This window comes from Petromyzon marinus, chromosome 31, assembly GCF_048934315.1.
Source record: "Petromyzon marinus isolate PM22_M1 ecotype Great Lakes invasive population chromosome 31, UKy_Petmar_22M1.pri1.0, whole genome shotgun sequence".
Taxonomy (NCBI): Eukaryota; Metazoa; Chordata; class Hyperoartia; order Petromyzontiformes; family Petromyzontidae; genus Petromyzon; species Petromyzon marinus.
The window spans coordinates 14,668,272-14,688,486 of record NC_133697.1 but is presented as its reverse complement, the minus strand read 5'-3'; the positions used below and the strand labels follow the sequence as shown (position 1 = coordinate 14,688,486).

At 44.2% G+C, this 20,215-nt stretch overlaps 1 long non-coding RNA gene across 1 annotated transcript in view; it reads left to right on the top strand.

Moving 5' to 3' along the window:
• The first annotated feature begins 14,030 nt into the window (after positions 1-14,030).
• LOC142929584 (uncharacterized) overlaps positions 14,031-20,215 on the top strand; it is a 44,609-nt gene continuing 38,424 nt past the window's right edge. Inside the window, exons 1-2 of the long non-coding RNA XR_012945742.1 lie at positions 14,031-15,802; positions 19,172-19,248. This is a non-coding gene — a long non-coding RNA (uncharacterized LOC142929584). The remainder of the gene's footprint in view (positions 15,803-19,171; positions 19,249-20,215) is intronic.

The window sequence follows — 20,215 nt, the reverse complement described above, 5'->3', positions numbered from 1 at the left end:
CGAGCCCAATTATAATCCACGCCGGTTTCTTTGGCCAGCCGACTTTGAATGCACGCAAAAAACTACTCCTCTGTTGAGGAAATACTGTCTATGCATATATGTGGGATGAGTTTCAGAGTACATTTTTAATATTCTTATGCCCAAGTTCATGTTTGAATTCCAATTTTCTGATTTAAAACGTGTATATTTAAAATGTGTACATTTTAAATGTCCTTTATATATGCACTGAATGCAATTTAAAACAATGCTCATTGAATTTCGATTTAAAGCTTTCGTGACTGCAGGGATTCATATTCTTGGTTCTTTTGGTAAAGCTACCTTTTTTGGATGTTCTAATAAAAAAGAGACCTGATGGTTCAATGAGCCACTCTGTCTACAGGAAAGCTACCCATACGGATGCTTACCTGAAACCGGATTCCCACCACCATCCATCCCAGAAGAATTCCCTCATCAAGACTCTGCACCATAGAGCCCAATGCATATCCGACCAGGAACACATAGCCAGTGAACACAAGCACGTACACCAAGCTCTTAAGGCTAATGGTTACTCTGACTACACAATCCGCAAAGCTATCACTCTAACCATGAAGAAGGACCCTCTTGAGGAGCCATTCAAAACCATCACTTTACCCTACATTGCGAGGATCACAAAAAGATCAACAAAATCTTGAATAATCACAAGATCCAGGTCCGATTCAACACATTACATAAAATCCGTGATCTGGTTCCCTCTGTAAAAGATGTGATTCCGGACATACAGTACCCTGGCGTCTACAAACTAAGTTGCCTCTGTGGTAGTAGTTACATTGGAGAAACCAAACGACATGTCTCGGACTGCATCCGTGAACACAAAGCAGACCTAAAACACGGTAGGACCAACACCTCTGCCGTGGCAGATCACTGTTATAATTCAGTAGGCTCACATGACATTGACTTCTCCAAGACAGAGGTTATCTGCAAGCCATCTGGCTACCATGAGAGATTCGTTCATGAGGCTATCCACATATACAAACACAGAGACAATTTCAAACAAGAAGATGGATTCTGGCTTAGCAATCATTGGAAGGATTTGATAAACCATTTCGGGTCTTAATTGATTGATCACGCTTAAGGTGGCTTTCAGACCACATCCATTATTTTTGTCTCCCCCCTCCTCTTTTCCGAACATATATGGACTCGTCCATCTGAATAACTGCCAAATCGCTCTCCGTGGTGCTAACGTTAAAAAGAACCGCCACTTTTTTCAAATTTTCTTTCTATGGTTTTCACACCTGATGATGATTGTTTGTGTTGCAGTCAAAACGTCGTGAGAATTTTGTTTTATATTTTTATTATTTTATTGTTTCCCTTCTACGTGACTTTACCGAAAGAACCAAGAATATAATGCTCATTGAATTTTAGTTTTTCATGTAAAGTTCCGTCAGTTATAAATCACACTAACAATAATGTTCATCTGATTTTTTATTTCATTACATATATCCTAAAACATGTTTTACTAAACTTTCCCACCAATAGTGATGACACTTTTGATAGGACAGCCACAGGTGTCATGCCATGAGGGTGACGTCACTTAGCACCAGGTCACATCGACACAATGCTGTTTTTGAGTCGTGTTAAATTTAATTTGTAGGCCCGATTTTTGGATTTATAGCATGAATCCAAAAATTGGGAACACGTCCCTCGTGTGTGTGTGTTTGTTTGCCTCATGTCAAATGATGGACCCAATGAGGAGGTTGGAGGGCAGGATCATTCCTGGCTTGTATCTTCATTATTATTCTAAGGTGACCCATTAAGATGGTAGCATGCCCCTCTCCAGACGTGTCAGTAAATTGCCTGGCAGTGCAATTGAAAGAAATGTTAGAAAATTTGAACGGATTGAACCTGGGTCAATGTAACCGCCGCTGTCGCCTGGCCTTGCCCAATAATGGCTCCATGCCAGATGATGGTGAAATAAGCCCTCTTTTCAGGCTGATTGAAATTTAAAAATTGCCTCCTCACTTTCGCTTTGTCAATCCCTCCTCACCCTCTTCACATTCGCACGGAAGGTGAAGTATTACCCTCCTCACTGTCGCAGCGTTTTCTCTATCTCGTCCCCTTTTTTGAAGACCCACCCATTTAAAATGGCCGTTTCTCTCTCTAATTATCTATCGTATCTCTTTAGTCCTTCGCTCCCCTGTCACGTCTCACCTATTTTCCTACATGCATGGCCCTCAGAGATCCATTGTTTAAGGGCGCGCCTTATAGCATCCGAATTATTATCATTGTTTTAGATGGAAGGAGAAACATCTGTTGGTTATCAGGTATCATGTTATGTTGTTGGTGGTGGTGTCATGAATAATTCTACACGCAAAGGTAGAGTAAGTCAATCGAACCCCACAGGACATAAAATGATTAGCGTGATATAAAGACAGCCCTTAAAGTACGATACATTCCACACATGAGTACATTCCTGCTCCTTATTGTCATTGTAGTTAGTCAAATTAAATAAATAAAACAAAACTTTTATTTTTTTTCCCCGGATCATTGCATAGCTACAAGCCCCTGTTCAGAAGTTTCGGATTAATCCGAAATTTGGGAAACAGAAATTACACGTTTTACTTAATCTGCTTAAAGTGTCCTCTTGAGAGCTTAGTTCTGTGGCTTTGCACTAATATGCGCATCGCCATATGGACAGGGCTCGTGCTGGGAGATTGTTCTCCCGAGTACGGACGGTGTCGAAGTTTATAATCGAGTATTGATTGGACACTCGGCTAAAACGTGACTTGTAAAGACGGGAAGGAGGGGGGAATGAACGGCGAATTTCACCAAAGCACGAGCATCCATCCATTCTGTCTGGCTGTGCCACTCTATACAGGGTTGAACATTTATCGCTACCCCTCTAAAATAATGGGGAGAAATTACATTTTACATACACCGTATATATAACAAAGCCTATACATGTCTTTGAACCTATCCACGTGACTTTACCGAAAGACCCAAACAATAAGCCTTGCAACCCTTTGGTTTGCAATTGTTACAAACATGTACAACGTTAACACGTACGCACATTTGATTAAACAAAGTAGTTGTATTTCGATTTAAAGCTTTCGTGACTGCAATGATTCATCTTCTTTGGTTCATTCGGTAAAGTCACGTAGAATGAGAATAAAATAATAAATTGATAAAATAAAATAACACAATAATATTCTCACGACGTTTCGGCCACAGCGCTGTCCTACCAGACAGTCTCGCTCCCTTCACCTGATGAAGGCCGCTTGTGTTGTGGCCGAAACGTCGTGAGAATATTATTGTGTTATTTTATTTTATCAATTTATTATTTTATTCTCATTCTACGTGACTTTACCGAAAGAACCAAAGAAGAAAAAAAGTAGTTGTACTTACGTGGCCGTGCTTAATTTGTGTTTCGATGACTTACCTTCTAAAAACAATTGGGCATGTCTCACACCCCCAGGAAGGGCATCTCGCACCCCTATAGGGCGCGTGCATCCCAGGTTAAGAGCCGCTGTGTTAGCGGGTATACAATGAGGGCCATCATTGGGGTATCTATAAATGAATTAATGTGGATTTGCTAATTAAATCGATCATTGTGTGGATATACCATGGCTCCTGCTGCTGATGATGAGAGAACGGTATTGAATTTTCATGTGATGCATCCGTAGAGCGTCTACTCACTCTCGATCACAACTGGTATGTTCGTTGATATACAGGGTGATCCATTTATTGATACCCCACTAAGGTAACATAGATAAATTGCAGTATGGAGAAAACTTTTATTTTAAAGCCTCCACGCGTCTCCCAGCAATGTCCATGCCCTTATTACATCTTTTAACAACACTCTGTAAGATCTGGAGCCATAGCTTTGACAGTATTCAATCATCTGCTGAGAATAAAGAGGGTCATTAGGAATCAGCAGGGTGTCCAAAAATGGATCACCCTGTATATTCATGAGCCCTTTTAACTGTTAACCTAATACAGATGACTTCATGTGCTTTTAATGAGACACAGAGTACATTTTCTACTCATTAACACGTGATGATTATTCATGCTTTTTAAATTGTAAATGCTGTGCATGTGTTTCGTGTGCCATGTATTTAAATTCCAGTGCTAAATATATGCTGATAGGCACAGGATATTAAATGTGCTATGCCATCGGTATCACTTTGGTTAATGTTGCAAGTGAAATGTTTTTTTTGTTTTATTGTTACCCAGGGGTAGTTGAGGGTTTTGTAAATCAACAGGCGAGCGGCGCACTGCTTATTGGGAGTGTTTTTCCTCCACGATTGCGCTTGGTGGGATAAAGCGTCTGGCAAGCATGGAAGAGGAGGCCAAATACCCTCCAGAAGAGGGGCTCTCGAGAACTCTCTCTAGTGGAGACCCCTCCACCAGCAGTGACGTGAGTTAGAAGTTTCAGAGATTAACCTTTTACCATTTACGTACTTTGACACACTGTCATCGCGAAGAGGTGATTGTCAAGGGGCACCTGTCTAATAGCTGGCCTCTTTATTGAAATTTAGCAAAATAATATTCTTTATTATTCTGCTTGTTTGCCCAGGAAAGCTTCAGGACTCTCTTTCAGGAGTACTCTCTGCAAGTGTTCACAGGAGGGGCGCGATGTTGCTGCGCTGTGTAATTCCCAAATGAGTGATTTGTGGGTAATTTTTCAGCATTGGGTAGGTTGGTCAATACCAGTTGCATTGCCCGGTTCTTTTGTTCTTAAGCTATGGCACGGTATCTTCCACACATCGGGGGTGGCAGTGAAGGAATACACCTTCACCACCCCCAATCAAGCAGCGCTTCCTTTCGGCGTTGTCATTAGGAGGCTTTTATTACTGGAAGGCGCAGCAGTTGGGGGGCAGTACCACGTCTCTCCTTCCTGTCATCCGTGAGTGATACGTACGGTGCAAAAGAAGTTCAACATACATAATAGGAAGGGCCATCTGTGAATACGTAACAGGACAAATTACAGGCTGGCTTAGCCAGCAGAGATAATTGGCATCGCCAATTAGAGGCGTGTAGTTAAGCGGAGTTTCACTGCGTGTTGTTTTACACGGATATGTTAAAGGCGCAGCCCTGCAATAACTTGCGTACGCCACTGCTGATAGAAAGGTCTTCACTTGGGGGAGCTCGAGAGAGTCCATTTCGAGGGTACGTTGGCCTATTCGTCCACACTGGCCAGAACAATCTTGGAAGAGGTGGATGATTGGTAGCAACGCGAATAATCGTTAATTTTACAATGTTTTATTTTAAGAAGATTGCATTGTATTGCATGTCTTGTAAACATCGTGCAATGTACTATTGTGTTGTTTTCCCCATGCAAGTACGGTTTTCTTCAATGTAGTTAATGAATGAATACAATACATGGCTGCTCTTAATTTGTAAAAGGATTTTGGGAAGATGTTACATCATAGCCATATCCCCCAAGAGGTGGGCCTGTATCTTTCTTATGTCACGTCGCACTTAATTGAGGTCGCGACCTTATTGATTGAACCTTACTCGCTCATAAACTCTCACACGCTTACAGAACCACACGCGCATGCTTCCAGAGGCATCGCTAATTACCAGGGCTCTGGCCTCTGTGTCAACGAACGCATTCTGTGCAGAAATCAGCTGCGGATTTGAACGCGACGATCCTTAATAGACAGAGCGTGGAAACATGTTACGTAATTTGGGGCACTTTGCAAGCGTAGACTCTCGCCGCGAATATGAAATTCATGCTTTTGAATAGTTCTTTTTAAGAGCCGTAGATAAATGAACGCAATCAAAGCGATAACCTTCGCGACTAAGCCCCATTCATGTCTCACCCAATGTTCGTTTGAATCCCAGCCTGCTTTATATCTTCACAAAATGCATTATTTATTGAATGTATGTTGAACTTCTTTCGCACCGTACATAGCCAGCCGCGATAATCGGAGGTACGGGGGACAGGACAACAAACTACATACAACAAGGAGTTCTAGAGAAACGAGCTTTCGGTCTAGATTTAAAAGTGGCTTTCTAATATCAAACGCATAACATGGTTTCGAGGTCTTATAACTTTCACCCCACAGCTTCTACGTCGTACTTACAAATACACAGGGGACCAATGACGGATTCAAATTGAGTCTTGCTCTTCATGACACTTGCATCGAATTATGCGTTTAAATAGTTTTATTATCATTCAATGTGCATTTCCGCTGAGTACGCCTCGTGCCAAACGAGTGCCCGGAGACTTCTGCTGTCACTCGAGGCTGCTAAATGCGTAGCCGACAAGATGACCGAGTGCCGTATTGAATCGCGACCTGGAATTGTGGCAATTCACTGACGCACGAGAGGATCAGTGGCGGGTTATCCTAGTAGCAAGAGTAGCTACATACGTAGCTACGGGCCCTGCACTTTCAAGTGTCCCGCACTTTCAAGGGCCCCGCGCTAAACGCTTTCAAGCTATCAATTCCGTTTTAGTGATTCTGTACTTGCTCTATTACTATAGTACTATACCGCCTTCAACTTTTATGAACGACTGGGTGTTTAAGGTTAGCGATTGTCGCATTATCTGGGCTGTATAGCAAATGAAAAAATACAATTACTTTACTATGCAAGTAAAAAAAATGAGTATTTGAAAATGTATGTGTTTATTTTTTTTTATTTAGGGCCCCTTTATAGCAGATGCTACAGGCCCCGCACTAGCTTAATTCGGCACTGGAAAGGATGTGTCTCATCGTTGCGGGCCTCGTCTGCAGGAGAGTGATCCTTCGTTCTCGTCGCGGTGCTTTAATTGGAGCGGCGTCTGGGCTGAGTGAGCTCCCACCTCCTCCTCCTGCTGCTCGACGTAGCGGTCACTCTGCTCTAGACGTGGGAGGGGCTAAATGTCGCAGAAAGGATGTTAGCTATAAGCCAGTGTGATATGTAGGATTCCACAGGGATGTCTGTCAAAAGCAACTCGGAATCTCTATTTAGGCTGGAGGAGGAATCCGATGAGCTATGAAGCTCTTTTTCACAGATGTCCAGTAAGGGGCGGGGCAGAACGTTGCAGTGCGAACAACGGTGGGTATGCAAAATAGGTAGAAGGTGAGCAAGTCAATGCATCTGCTTCGTATGTCCGTCTGTCCACGTATAAAACACACAATAATCACAATAATCAGCTCCGTATTGTCTACAGCTGATCGCTTTTGTTATTTACATTCTGCACAAAGACGCGAATTATGATGTTGTATTATTTATTTAATACAGTTTCTTTTGAATATATTATTCCTTTATAGTGTGCAGTGAATCGTCTGTTTCCTCTGTCTACGCTTAACAAATTTGGCTTGCCAATTTTCTCACCCTGCAAGAGTTTACGCGCAAAACCCATACATCCAGTTCACCATGGAAGTGCAAGCTGACAAAACTCGACCATTTCTGGATATTCTGCTCGGACAGGGTCGAAATGGTAAAATTTAACACAGAGCTTTTACCGAAATAAAACGCACACCGACGCATATCTGAATGCAGAGTCACACCATAAATGTTTGAAATAATAGCAAAATATGCAAATACCTTTCAAATATAGACACATACGATGCCTTTACATTTATTAAAGTGACACAAAAGATTAAAAAAACGCCAATGTGTTGCATGTCCTCGTGCATATTATAGAATTCATATTTCAGTCAATCCACTGCTAGATGAATGCCTTGCCACGCCATGTCACCTGTGGGAGCTGTTTGACAAATTTCACCATGCTTGTCAGTCCGGGTTCAACGAGAAGCCCAGGAACCAGATATCTCTCACCACCGATGTTAGCCGTAGCCAGGAATCAAACTCAGGCCGCCAGGTTCATGGCACAATGCACTAACCAGTGTGCCACCACGCTCCCACTTTGCAAATAACACATTATACATGTACACAAATGTAACATAAATACACGGTACTTTGCTTAACCTTGATCCGTTACAAGCTACGCATCTCCATAATATCATTGCACGCATGCATGCGTTTTCCTTACCGTATTACATCCTAAACCCTGGGCTTTTAAAAAAGGGGGTCTCACCTCTACTCCTCAAGTGTTCACGACGCTACCCACAACCCCACTCAGCCAGAGTATGGATTGATGAGCTTAAACTGTCAATCTATCATCATTTTGATAACATTACCCTCTACAACGATGACCTACAGTACATGTATGATTAAAATGTGCCATCAAGTAAAGCTATGCTAAATATAGAGGAAACGTTAGTTATTCGTTTCCAGCAAAACATTTGATATTAAAACTCATTAAAACGCTAATGGGTAATATTTGGCAAGGGAAAAAAAATCAATTGAAGAATGATAAGAACAGGAATGCAGGGACTGTCTTGTGAATGTAAAGAGCATAGATGAACGTATCTGATCATGTGAAATTGCTTCTGGATAATGAGATTGTATTGACAAGCTATATATAAATCAGACTATCTGTCAGTGTTTCAGTGCCTCGAGTATAATATACTTTCGGTTTTCAACTGTTTATTGTATTCGTCCATTGGTTGATTTTGCGCACAAAATAGAATCACTATATTGGAATTCCCTGTTCAGTGGAATGTCTAATAAAGTAATACAACATCTGTAATGTACTGCAATATTCATCAGCATGATTGTAATATAACAGTAAACGCATCCACGTATATGACCTTATATTGTTAGATTTACAGTTAAACACGTTGTATTTACAATGCATTCTCACATGAAGTATAAAATAGCAATTGTTGTTCTTTTAGAACAGCAGTGACATGGTTGCAACTACCAAAATATCTATCTTGATGCAATCACAAACTATTTGGACATCGCAATGTCCTGGTACATCCTAAAAAGTTGTTATGAGGATTGACACAAGTCTAAGAATATCATCACGTCCGCATGCAGACCCAAGGGGCTCCACGTGATAACATTACATGCAAATATCATTTTCCATCTTTCAGATCAATACTGTAGGTCATCCCAGCCTGTTGATACCAGCACAAATTGTCATCGGCATCACCTCTCTGTATGTCTTTTGTAACACATCTTTTCCTTGATCTCTGACCTTGAGTTTCCATTTGCGGCGCTGTCTTGGGAGCCTACCCTCCCATTCGCCTGGACAGGTGGTCCCAACTGCAAAGTCACAACCCCCTCCGCCAGCAATGATTTTGTTGTCATTTTAATATTCCAAACTTCAAAGTTTCTTATCATGTCCCGCCAGGAAAACACTGCGATCCTCTGCGTCCAGCTGTCTTGAAAGGTCATACGCATCTCGTGTCCATGCCATCTCTAGGGAGGTTTTAAGTATTGGGGCATTGATGGGAGGCTGATATGAAACTGGCAGGCATCTTCATTTCTCCACCGTTTTTGGTTCCGTTTCGCATTATTAATAGCAATTGCAAGAACAATTTGCAACGTACAGAAATATCGGTAAACACGTTCTAGTATTTTTTTAATCGTAAACTCGTATGCTTAATTGACAGTATTATTTGATGAGTTGCGGGCGCTTGCCGTGGTGTGATGGTGAATACGCCGGGCTTGCAATGCCCAGAGGTCGCCGGTTGAATCTTCGAGCGTGGCGGTTGAAAGAGTGGTGCAAGATTCCTCAAAACCCGCTCTCCCCTGCGTGTGCCCAGCCAGCACTCGGAGTGAATGCAATTCGCACGTCTTGGTGGTGGTGGTGGCGTTGTTTTTGTTCTTACAATTTACTTTCATCAAGACACCTGGCCAGCGTGGAAGAGTAGGCCCATTACTTCTGGCAGCAGCGGCGCGTGAAAGTAATTGCAGGGCTGTACTTGCGCCTGTCTTAATTTACGGAGCATTGTTTTGAGTTTAGATTATGTTGCTGTGACTTAACTTTGGTGAATGTGTTTACGGTGTTCGGTCTCGTGTTTGCATTATTGTGTTGACCGAGTTTGGCGGCTCCCGGCATGGTACTTAGTGGTCATCTTGTGCTGTCCGTGCTGGACAACAACTGAGCGAATTACCTCCTCGACACGTGTGCACTCCTCAGCGGGAGTAAACACATATAGTATTTTTTTTGCTAAAAAACAATTTTCCAGCCATTACCTGAGTTATAGTAATCACCCCCCACCCAAAAAAAATTGGATTACACCCTTTGTTCTGTAACAGGTAAACCAAATTGACATCTGAAATTGTGTCAGTGCTGAGTAAAGACGGCAGAGCCGCAACCATGCCTGGCAGCATTTCAGCAATCCATGAAAAAACATATTCAGAGTGGACAATTGTTGTTTGCACACACAATGCAAATGACATACCCAAGGTGTTTACATGTGTACACACACAGATTTACATATAGAACTCAAACTCTCACGTCAATGCACGTTCCAAATTGTTATTGACAGCATGAATTTAGTGCATGACTTCCCTTCCATCAAACTAAAAGGTATTGAATATGGGATGCTCTGCTGTAGCATTCAATAAAGCTGACTGTGTGAGTGCATCCAACACAACGGTGTAGTCGTCTGCATGTGCCTTATGAATTACAATGCCGTAGACTAAATCGTGCACAATTATTTGCGCAGTTTTAACGACACTTCAAATTTCAGATGTACCACCTGAAATGCACGCATACTGAAATTTCAGGTGGTAGCTATTCACATTTCCTGGGAATTCGCAAAGTCTGCCTCAATGTATGACCTGTCCCTCGACGGTCCGATTCTTTGTTTTTTATTTATATTTCCGACTGATTTGCACTTGCGCCTGTAATATGTCAGCATGTGAAATAAATAATATAGGTCGTGGAGGTTCGAGTCAAAATCAAGTTTATTTTGTTGAACCAGGTAGGAACTCAAGAGACCAGGTTAGGCTCATTTGCAAGCGTGACCCTGGGTCAGAGGCATGATAAACGCTAAACAAATAAAACAAAATACGGCCATGAAGCGAAAATAAATCAGAAGGAAAAAAAACAACAACTTGTGTGTCTCATGAGAAATCAACAAATATTGCACAGATGTAAATCAATGTTAAATTATACATTGCCTGTAGCGTGAGGTATTTTTCGGCTGATCACAGTATAATTATAATTAAGTTACCGGAACGTTAAACAGATATAGAGTGACGATTGTACTCATATGTAGAGATGCAAGGATATACGAGTCAAATGCGACGTTGCAAATAATCCACAGCTGAGCATTGTCATTTATATGGGAAAGCAACCAACGACATTTTGAATCCATCAAATTGCAGGTGTTGGGTGCGTTAACAAAGAATGAGCACGGCCTGTATAGGTGCTCGCTAACATCAGGATCAGAATATTGATTTACACCGGAATAAATCCGATGAGCTACAAAGCTATTTTTCACCGATGTCCAGCACTTGTCCCAACAGTCTGTCAAGGCTATAAGGGGCGAGGGGGGGGTCTTTGCCTTTGTATTAAAAGGAAGCCTCCCTCCCCCATTTTTTTAGACCCTTCCAAATAGGAATCCTTTGATTGATTGTTTTTGATTGGCTAGCATCCATCCCAGCTGAATGCTGCGTGTACTGCGTTGTTCAGGTGTTGCCAGTAGTAAGGCAGCAGCAACAGGAGGCCCCATCACAGTGAGACGTTGTTCAGGTGCTGCCAGTAGTAAGACAGCAGCAGCAGGAGGCCCCATCACAGTGAGACGTTGTTCAGGTGCTGCCAGTAGTAAGGCAGCAGCAGCAGCAGCAGGCCTCATCAGAGCGAGACGTTGTTCAGGTGCTGCCAGTAGTAAGGTAGCAGCAGCAAGCCTCATCACAGTGAGACGTTGTTCAGGTGCTGCCAGTAGTAAGACGGCAGCAGGAGGCCTCATCACAGTGAGACGTTGTTCAGGTGCTGCCAGTAGTAAGGCAGCAGCAGGAGGCCTCATCAGAGCGAGACGTTGTTCAGGTGCTGCCAGTAGTAAGGCAGCAGCAGGAGGCCCCATCACAGTGAGACGTTGTTCAGGTGCTGCCAGTAGTAAGACAGCAGCAGCAGGAGGCCCCATCACAGTGAGACGTTGTTCAGGTGCTGCCAGTAGTAAGGCAGCAGCAGCAGCAGGAGGCCTCATCACAGTGAGACGTTCTTCAGGTGCTGCCAGTAGTAAGGCAGCAGCAGCAGGAGGCCTCATCACAGTGAGACGTTGTTCAGGTGCTGCCAGTAGTAAGACGGCAGCAGGAGGCCACATCACAGTGAGACGTTGTTCAGGTGCTGCCAGTAGTAAGGCAGCAGCAGCAGGAGGCCTCATCACAGTGAGACGTTGTTCAGGTGCTGCCAGTAGTAAGACGGCAGCAGGAGGCCACATCACAGTGAGACGTTGTTCAGGTGCTGCCAGTAGTAAGGCAGCAGCAGGAGGCTCCATCACAGTGAGACGTTGTTCAGGTGCTGCCAGTAGTAAGGCAGCAGCAGCAGGAGGCCTCATCACAGTGAGACGTTGTTCAGGTGCTGCCAGTAGTAAGGCAGCAGCAGGAGGCTCCATCACAGTGAGACGTTGTTCAGGTGCTGCCAGTAGTAAGGCAGCAGCAGCAGGAGGCCTCATCACAGTGAGACGTTGTTCAGGTGCTGCCAGTAGTAAGGCAGCAGCAGCAGCAGCAGGCCTCATCAGAGCGAGACGTTGTTCAGGTGCTGCCAGTAGTAAGGTAGCAGCAGCAAGCCTCATCACAGTGAGACGTTGTTCAGGTGCTGCCAGTAGTAAGACGGCAGCAGGAGGCCTCATCACAGTGAGACGTTGTTCAGGTGCTGCCAGTAGTAAGGCAGCAGCAGGAGGCCTCATCAGAGCGAGACGTTGTTCAGGTGCTGCCAGTAGTAAGGCAGCAGCAGCAAGCCTCATCACAGCGAGACGTTGTTCAGGTGCTGCCAGTAGTAAGGCAACAGCAGCAGGAGGCTCCATCACAGTGAGACGTTGTTCAGGTGCTGCCAGTAGTAAGGCAGCAGCAGCAGCAGCAGGAGGCCTCATCACAGCGAGACGTTGTTCAAGTGCTGCCAGTAGTAAGGCAGCAGCAGGAGGCCCCATCACAGTGAGACGTTGTTCAGGTGCTGCCAGTAGTAAGGCAGCAGCAGGAGGCCTCATCACAGTGAGACGTTGTTCAGGTGCTGCCAGTAGTAAGGCAGCAGCAGGAGGCTCCATCACAGTGAGACGTTGTTCAGGTGCTGCCAGTAGTAAGGCAGCAGCAGCAGCAGGAGGCCTCATCACAGTGAGACGTTGTTCAGGTGCTGCCAGTAGTAAGGTAGCAGCAGCAAGCCTCATCACAGTGAGACGTTGTTCAGGTGCTGCCAGTAGTAAGGCAGCAGCAGGATGCCTCATCACAGCGAGACGTTGTTCAGGTGCTGCCAGTAGTAAGGCAGCAGCAGGAGGCCTCATCACAGTGAGACATTGTTCAGGTGCTGCCAGTAGTAAGGCAGCAGCAGGAGGCCTCATCACAGTGAGACGTTGTTCAGGTGCTGCCAGTAGTAAGGCAGCAGCAGGAGGCCCCATCACAGTGAGACGTTGTTCAGGTGCTGCCAGTAGTAAGGCAGCAGCAGGAGGCCACATCACAGTGAGACGTTGTTCAAGTGCTGCCAGTAGTAAGACAGCAGCAGGAGGCCACATCACAGTGAGACGTTGTTCAGGTGCTGCCAGTAGTAAGGCAGCAGCAGGAGGCCCCATCACAGTGAGACGTTGTTCAGGTGCTGCCAGTAGTAAGGCAGCAGCAGGAGGCCCCATCACAGTGAGACGTTGTTCAGGTGCTGCCAGTAGTAAGGCAGCAGCAACAGGAGGCCCCATCACAGTGAGACGTATCTACATTATTAAAGTATGTTACGTTGTTAGATGTCATCTTGTGGTAATAAATGCGTGTCATATTGTTGATTTGCAATAATTCCGTACAGTATTACTGAAAGGGGAATGATTAAGTAGTGATGACTTATGTGGTTATAAACGTGTGTTTACAATTTCCGAGTCGTACTTATTTTAATGTCTGAGTTGTACTTATTTGTCTCTGAGACGGTGAAACATCCACTGCGTTCACGACATTGGCAGCACGTGCCCTGAAGCAGTCGGCTCAACGTTAAAGCAGTGCATTTACAAAGAACTGTGAACAATTTAATTTTCACTTTCATTTTGTGTGGGGGGTGGGGGGGGGTAAATACAAACACTTATTTTGATAGGTACAAGCAAAATGTACCCAGTCATGAACACCCCAAAGAGTTTAATCTGAACAAATAAGTCTTATACCTGCAAGACGAGTAGCAACAGTGGAATACATCTTCATGCGTTTAGAGTATTTGGCTGCTTTACATTTCCACACCATAAGCCGCTTCGTTGGGGAATCATTTGTGGCCAGTTCGCATTTGAAAAAGAGCTATATAGCTCAGTGGGCCTTACCTGGTGGAATGAAAAAAATCAAGATATTCGTCGTGTTTATTGTAGTCCAGCCGTTGCGAGGAGATAGCGTAGCTTCATCTCGTCATCTCCAGCCATTCTCATGCTATGAATGAATGTTCTTCCCATTTTGAGGCCACTACCTGCCTGCCACATCGCTCGCTTTGTGTGTGTGGCGTGATTCCATCGCCTCATCCGCCATGTGACTCTCCTCCCTGGGGCACACGAACGCTCTCACGAGGTTACCGCTCCCATCACAGACGCGGCACAATGAGATTTGCTCGTTGTTATCGGTCTCGAAAATATTTTACAAAAGGCAGCCGATTGAGGTTACATTTGAGACAGGAAGACATTTATTGAAAGCTTTAAAAACCCCAACGCATCTTAAATTGACAACAAATATGACCGTTGTAACCCCATTTCCCAATGGCTGTGCCTTCTGAGGACATTGTACGCGGCTGTATTTATAGCTAGGGTTGGTGCTGTTGCCTGTGATTCATCGCTTTGGAGATGAGGGCTGATTGTGGTCATGACGTTTTGTGAAACTCACAAACCTGCTGGCCTGTGATGTGGCCAGGTGATTGCTGTAACACACATGAGTTCGTAAACTATAGTTTGTTTTTACTTATGCATGGTATCCATTCATGGTATCCATGGTATTCAATCATGGTATCCATGGTATACAATCATGGTATCCAATCACGGTATCCAATGGTCTCCAATCATGTTATCCCTGTTATCCAATCATCCAAAAGCATGGTATCCAATTATATGCATGGGAGGATCAGGTGTAGCGTGATTCAGTGTTCTACTCATCTAAAGAGCTTCGACAACATACTAGACCAGAATGTGTCGTTTGATCACCACGTGCAAAATATCGCGAACTCCTGCAATATATCTCTAAATATTAAGTAAAAAATTGTCTGTTTGTGTGTGGCTTTGTGTGTGTTCGCGCGCTTGCGAACGATTTCGCTCTCCAACGGTGGGGTTTACGTAAAATAAAAATAGCCAAGTACCACGCCGTAAGCCCCGCCGTGAGCAAGCGCTATTCCTTTTTCACATCCGTCAACATTAAATGAGTTTAATTAGCGATTTAGTGCGATTTTTGCGTGCTTCCCATTTACTTATTTATTCATGACGCGTGCATGACCATACCAACTCACGCGCCTTTGGTGGGTGGGGGGGGACGGTCCATGCCAAGTCGCACGCCTTCGGTGGGAGTGAGGGGGACATTTTCTTCCGCCTTAAAAATGCTATGAAAATACACTAAACGTTGACGTTAATTCTTCACTGTGTGATGTCCCCCCCACCCTGATGCGTGCAGTTATTATTACTATACAGTCGGTAGATGCTACCACTATAGGCCGTAGATATTACTGCAGAGCGGCCGGGGAGATCGTGGCTGGGGGGGCGGGGGGGGTCAGGGGTACCAGCCCAGCCCCAGCCTGCCAAGGAGCCACCTCGGCCGGCTGGACAATCTAGGCAAAGCCGGAAGCTCTGCACGGGACTAGGCCTCAAACACGGCACTCTATCAGGTGAGTACTTTGTGCTATACCAGGGGTCGGGAACCTTTTTGACTAAGAGAGCCATGAAAGCAAAAAATTTGGAAATTTATTTCAGTGAGAGCCATATAATATATTTTAAAAGTGAATTCAACTAAATGTCAGTATAATAAGCCTCTGAATTTATTTTTTTAAATAATGTTGTTATAACACTCACCATTAATGCGACTTCTGGTGCTGCATGGATTTGCTGATGTCTTTGTAGTCGGGTTGGTACTTGGTGAGGTTAAGCTTCATGCAAGCGTTGAGGCTTTCATCCGTTAAACGTGATCGTAGGTTGGACTTGATGTTTTTAAGATGTGAGAATGACTGCTCACATGCATACGTAGATCCAAACATGGTCAATACAGCAATACTCACACGCTGCAGTGTGTGGTATGTGACAGGAAGCGCGTTCCAAGTTTGAGAATCAGCTGGTCTTCGGGTTGGAGTTTTTTCATTTCTGTCCACATGTGCTTGCTCGCCAACTCCGCTTTCTGTCGTGTGATTCTTTCCAAATCTTCATTCAGTGACTTGAACTTATTCACCCACATGTCTGAGGCCTTCAGGTCAGCCACTTCTGCTTCAAAATCTCTGACGGAGACACCAGGGATGTAAATCAGGTCGGCTGTGTTCAGTGAACACTCGTTTGGATGGGTGATGAACTTAAAAAGACGAGTGTGCTCACGAAATTCTCCAAAGCGTGCTTTGAAGGACTGTAGGAGACTGGATGTGCAGCCAGTTAGCTGGTGGAGATCAAGGTTTTGAATGGGCTCACTTGCTGTGCATGCATCTTTAAATTGGCTCAGTTTTTCAAAATGTAGTAAACGACCTATTTCAAGATCCGTGATGAAAAGCTCCAGCTTGTTTTCAAAAGCAAATACAGCTTGTTGAAGGGATAACACTGTATTTCCAATGCCTTGCATTTTCACGTTGAGCTGGTTCAGATGTTCAGTCAGATCTACGAGATAGTAAAACTTGAGGAGCCACTCGGTGTCGGCTAGCTCAGGATGCCCGACGCCTTTCATTTCAAGGAAAGTCCGGATTTCGTTCAGGCAAGCCGCAAAACGGCTAAGCACCTTCCCTCTTGACAACCAACGCACATTGCTGTGCAAAAGCAGACCAGGATAGTTATTTACAACTTCATCCAGCAGTGTTTTAAACTGGCGATCATTTAAGGCTCGGGCAACAATAAAGTTGATCACACGAATGACCAGCGACATCACTTCGCCAAACTGCCTGTCACACATCTGAGCACAAAGTGCCTCCTGGTGTATAATGCAATGGAAACTTAGGATGGGTCTATTTTCATGTTCACGGAGAAGCGCCACAAATCCTTTGTTTTTCCCCACCATACACGGAGCACCATCAGTACACACTGAGAGAAGTTTATCCATAGGTAGACTTTTTTCTTGAGCAAACTCCATGAAAGACTTGAATAAATCCTCACCTCTTGTGGACCCTTTTAATGGCAGAACAGCAAGACTTTCTTCGCGCAGTGTGTCACCAACAGCATATCTTGCAATCACGCTGAACTGCGACAAATGGCTCACGTCTGTTGACTCATCCAAAGCCAGAGAAAAGAACGGCGCTGCATTTATGTCCTTCACTTGCGTTTCCTCCACTTTGTTTGCCATCACGATGGTACGATCATGAACAGTTCTTGCCGACAGAGGCATGTCTTGTATCCGTTTGATTATCTTGTCTTTGTTCGGAAGATCATCAAAAAGTTCATTGGCTACATCCAGCATGAACGTTTTAGCATACTCGCCATCTGTGAATGGTTTTCCGTTCCTCACTATTGCTAAAGAACCAGCAAAGCTAGCCGAATTATAGTCACCTTGCCGGGTCCATACGCGGAGTTGCTGCTGGCTAGCTTGCACCCTGCTCAGAAGCTCTTGGCACGCTTTCTTTCTGCTGTCTCCCGCAGGGTATTTTGATGCAAAGGTAGCGTGGCGCGTGTCGAAGTGCCGCTTTACATTCGACCGTTTCAACGATGTAATTTTGTCATTGCAAATTAGACACACCGCAGAACCCGCTCTCTCCACAAAGGCGAATTCTTCAGTCCATTCATCCTGAAATGTACGATACTCGTCGTCTTTTTTTCTTTTCGCCATCTTCTTCGTCGAAGGGTTAGCTTTGAGCTAATGACCGAGCAGACGCAGTCTCAGACTGATTCAAAAGGGGGCGATTACCTGTTTTACCCAGCAACGGCAAACGTAGGCCAGTATCATCCAATTAAAATAATGGACAATTGCTCCTGCAGCCCTGAACAGGACACGCGCAGTGAAAAATCGATGGATGGATTAAAACAAGTGAGAATATTTTGTTTTATCTGCGAGCCATATGCAATCATCAAAAGAGCCACATCTGGCTCACGAGCCATAGGTTCCCGACCCCTGTGCTATACAGTCGATAAATACTGCTATAGAGTCAGCATGTACTACTGTAGTGATAGCAGGTACCACCACAGTCAGTACGCACAGCTGTTCGATTTTTAAGAGTAGTTTTGAAATATTTTCTTGGCCCAGGCAACGCCGGGTATATAAGCTAGTGTTCATATACAAATGAAAGCGAGAGATGGAAGCAAGTCTGGACTGCGGCAGACATTAAAAATCAACATCTCTCATACAAGACCCTACCGTCGAACCTCCCAGGTTTCAACCTTCCACGTCGCCAGTGGTCGACCATCAACCGAATCGGGACCGGGCCATGTGGCCGATGCAGTCACCTGATGCACAAACGGCGCCATCGAAATCTCGGCGGCCACCAATTTCAAACGATCGACCCTCATTGTAAACAGCAGCTGATGTCTTCACTCCTTTAAAGGAGGAAAGTGACGAGATCCACTCTGCGTCTGAATCAGACAATCAAGTGGATAACAACATCTAAAACTACATCTTTTATCTGCTTCTATGGGCTCTCGGACACATTCGGGCGTTATTGGTGTAGAATAGTATTGGCACGATTATTGAACGCCGTATGTGCACAATTATTTGCCATGTGTCGTGAAGGGCACTGTAAGATCGGACCATGTCCGTCCGGTGCTCGCCAAGCTGCATTGGTTTCGGTTTGCTGAACGAATACATTGTAAGGCCGTGATCAAGACAAACAAGGTGCTTTCCACAGATGAACCACACGACCTGCGCTAATGTCGTCAAGGGGCATACACCTTCACGGCGGGCATCCTCGCAGCGGATTTTGGCGAAACCATCGAACAAAGACGTGGCGCTTTCAGATGCGCTTCTGCAGCCATCTGGAACGCTCTTCCGAAATTATGAAGCCGCTAGTGATATATATTTTCAAATCTAAACTGAAAACTCGTTTATTTAGAACTGCTTTTCCTGTTCCCTCGTACCTCAGTTCCTCCGATGAGCACGATTGGCTACGTACAGTGCGAAAGAAGTTCAACATACACACGAGAGGAATCACAAGTTAGAGTGAGTGTCTTGTGTTATCATCTTCGCCGTTAAAATGGAAATGTCATGAAGATATAAGATTACAAAATAAATCGAGGGTGGAACGTTTCATGAAGATGTATTTCCAAACCCCTTTTCCACCGACATCTTGATATTCGCAGCAATGAAGCTTGGCATTTATTACATTCTTATCCTCACTGTTGGCATACTCGCTACGCTTTTTCTTGGCAAGGATAATTGTTTTTACATGTATAAGATAGTATTGGATAAATATTGGCGTATTATAAATGAGAAGCATACTGCACATGTACGGATTTTTTGCAGTCCATTGGACGCTGCGATTGCTTCAATATATTGGTGTTATTCTTTTTCATTATAATAGCTCTGCTGAAGGCTGATTGTGAGTGAAATATCAACATTTTCATTGCAAATCATGGGTTGTGTCCTTGAGTTCCAATTCTATCACAATTCAACAAATGCCAAGTCACTAAACTATTTATACAAAACTGAACTATGATTGAATGGAGTTGAATGAATACAAAATAACTATTCAGTATGTTCCACATGCCAAGGGCACACCGCCACCACCACAAGAGTATGATTAAACCCTCAACGATTTGTAATCTAAAAGCGGTCACAACTGCATTGCGCAGAACACTTTGTTCTCGTGTATGACTCCACGATTAAAAAAAGCAGCCAGAAAAAGATAACCGGCATACGCCTCTGGGACAGGTGCCACCACAGAAGAAGGGTGTTGCTTGTAAGACTGTGTAGATGATTCACTCTGCCCCTTCCTCACATCTACACATTTGCTGCATTGCTTTGTGGCTGAGGAAAAATAAAGTTCTGCTCCGAATAGATTCTCACCTGGTTGAAATAGAGAAATATTATTGACATGTAGTTTTCAATAAGTATTGGAACATTTTAACAAGATAAAGTGGTTATTTTATATCTTGTTGATGTATGTTCTAACTTTAATTGTTCCGGT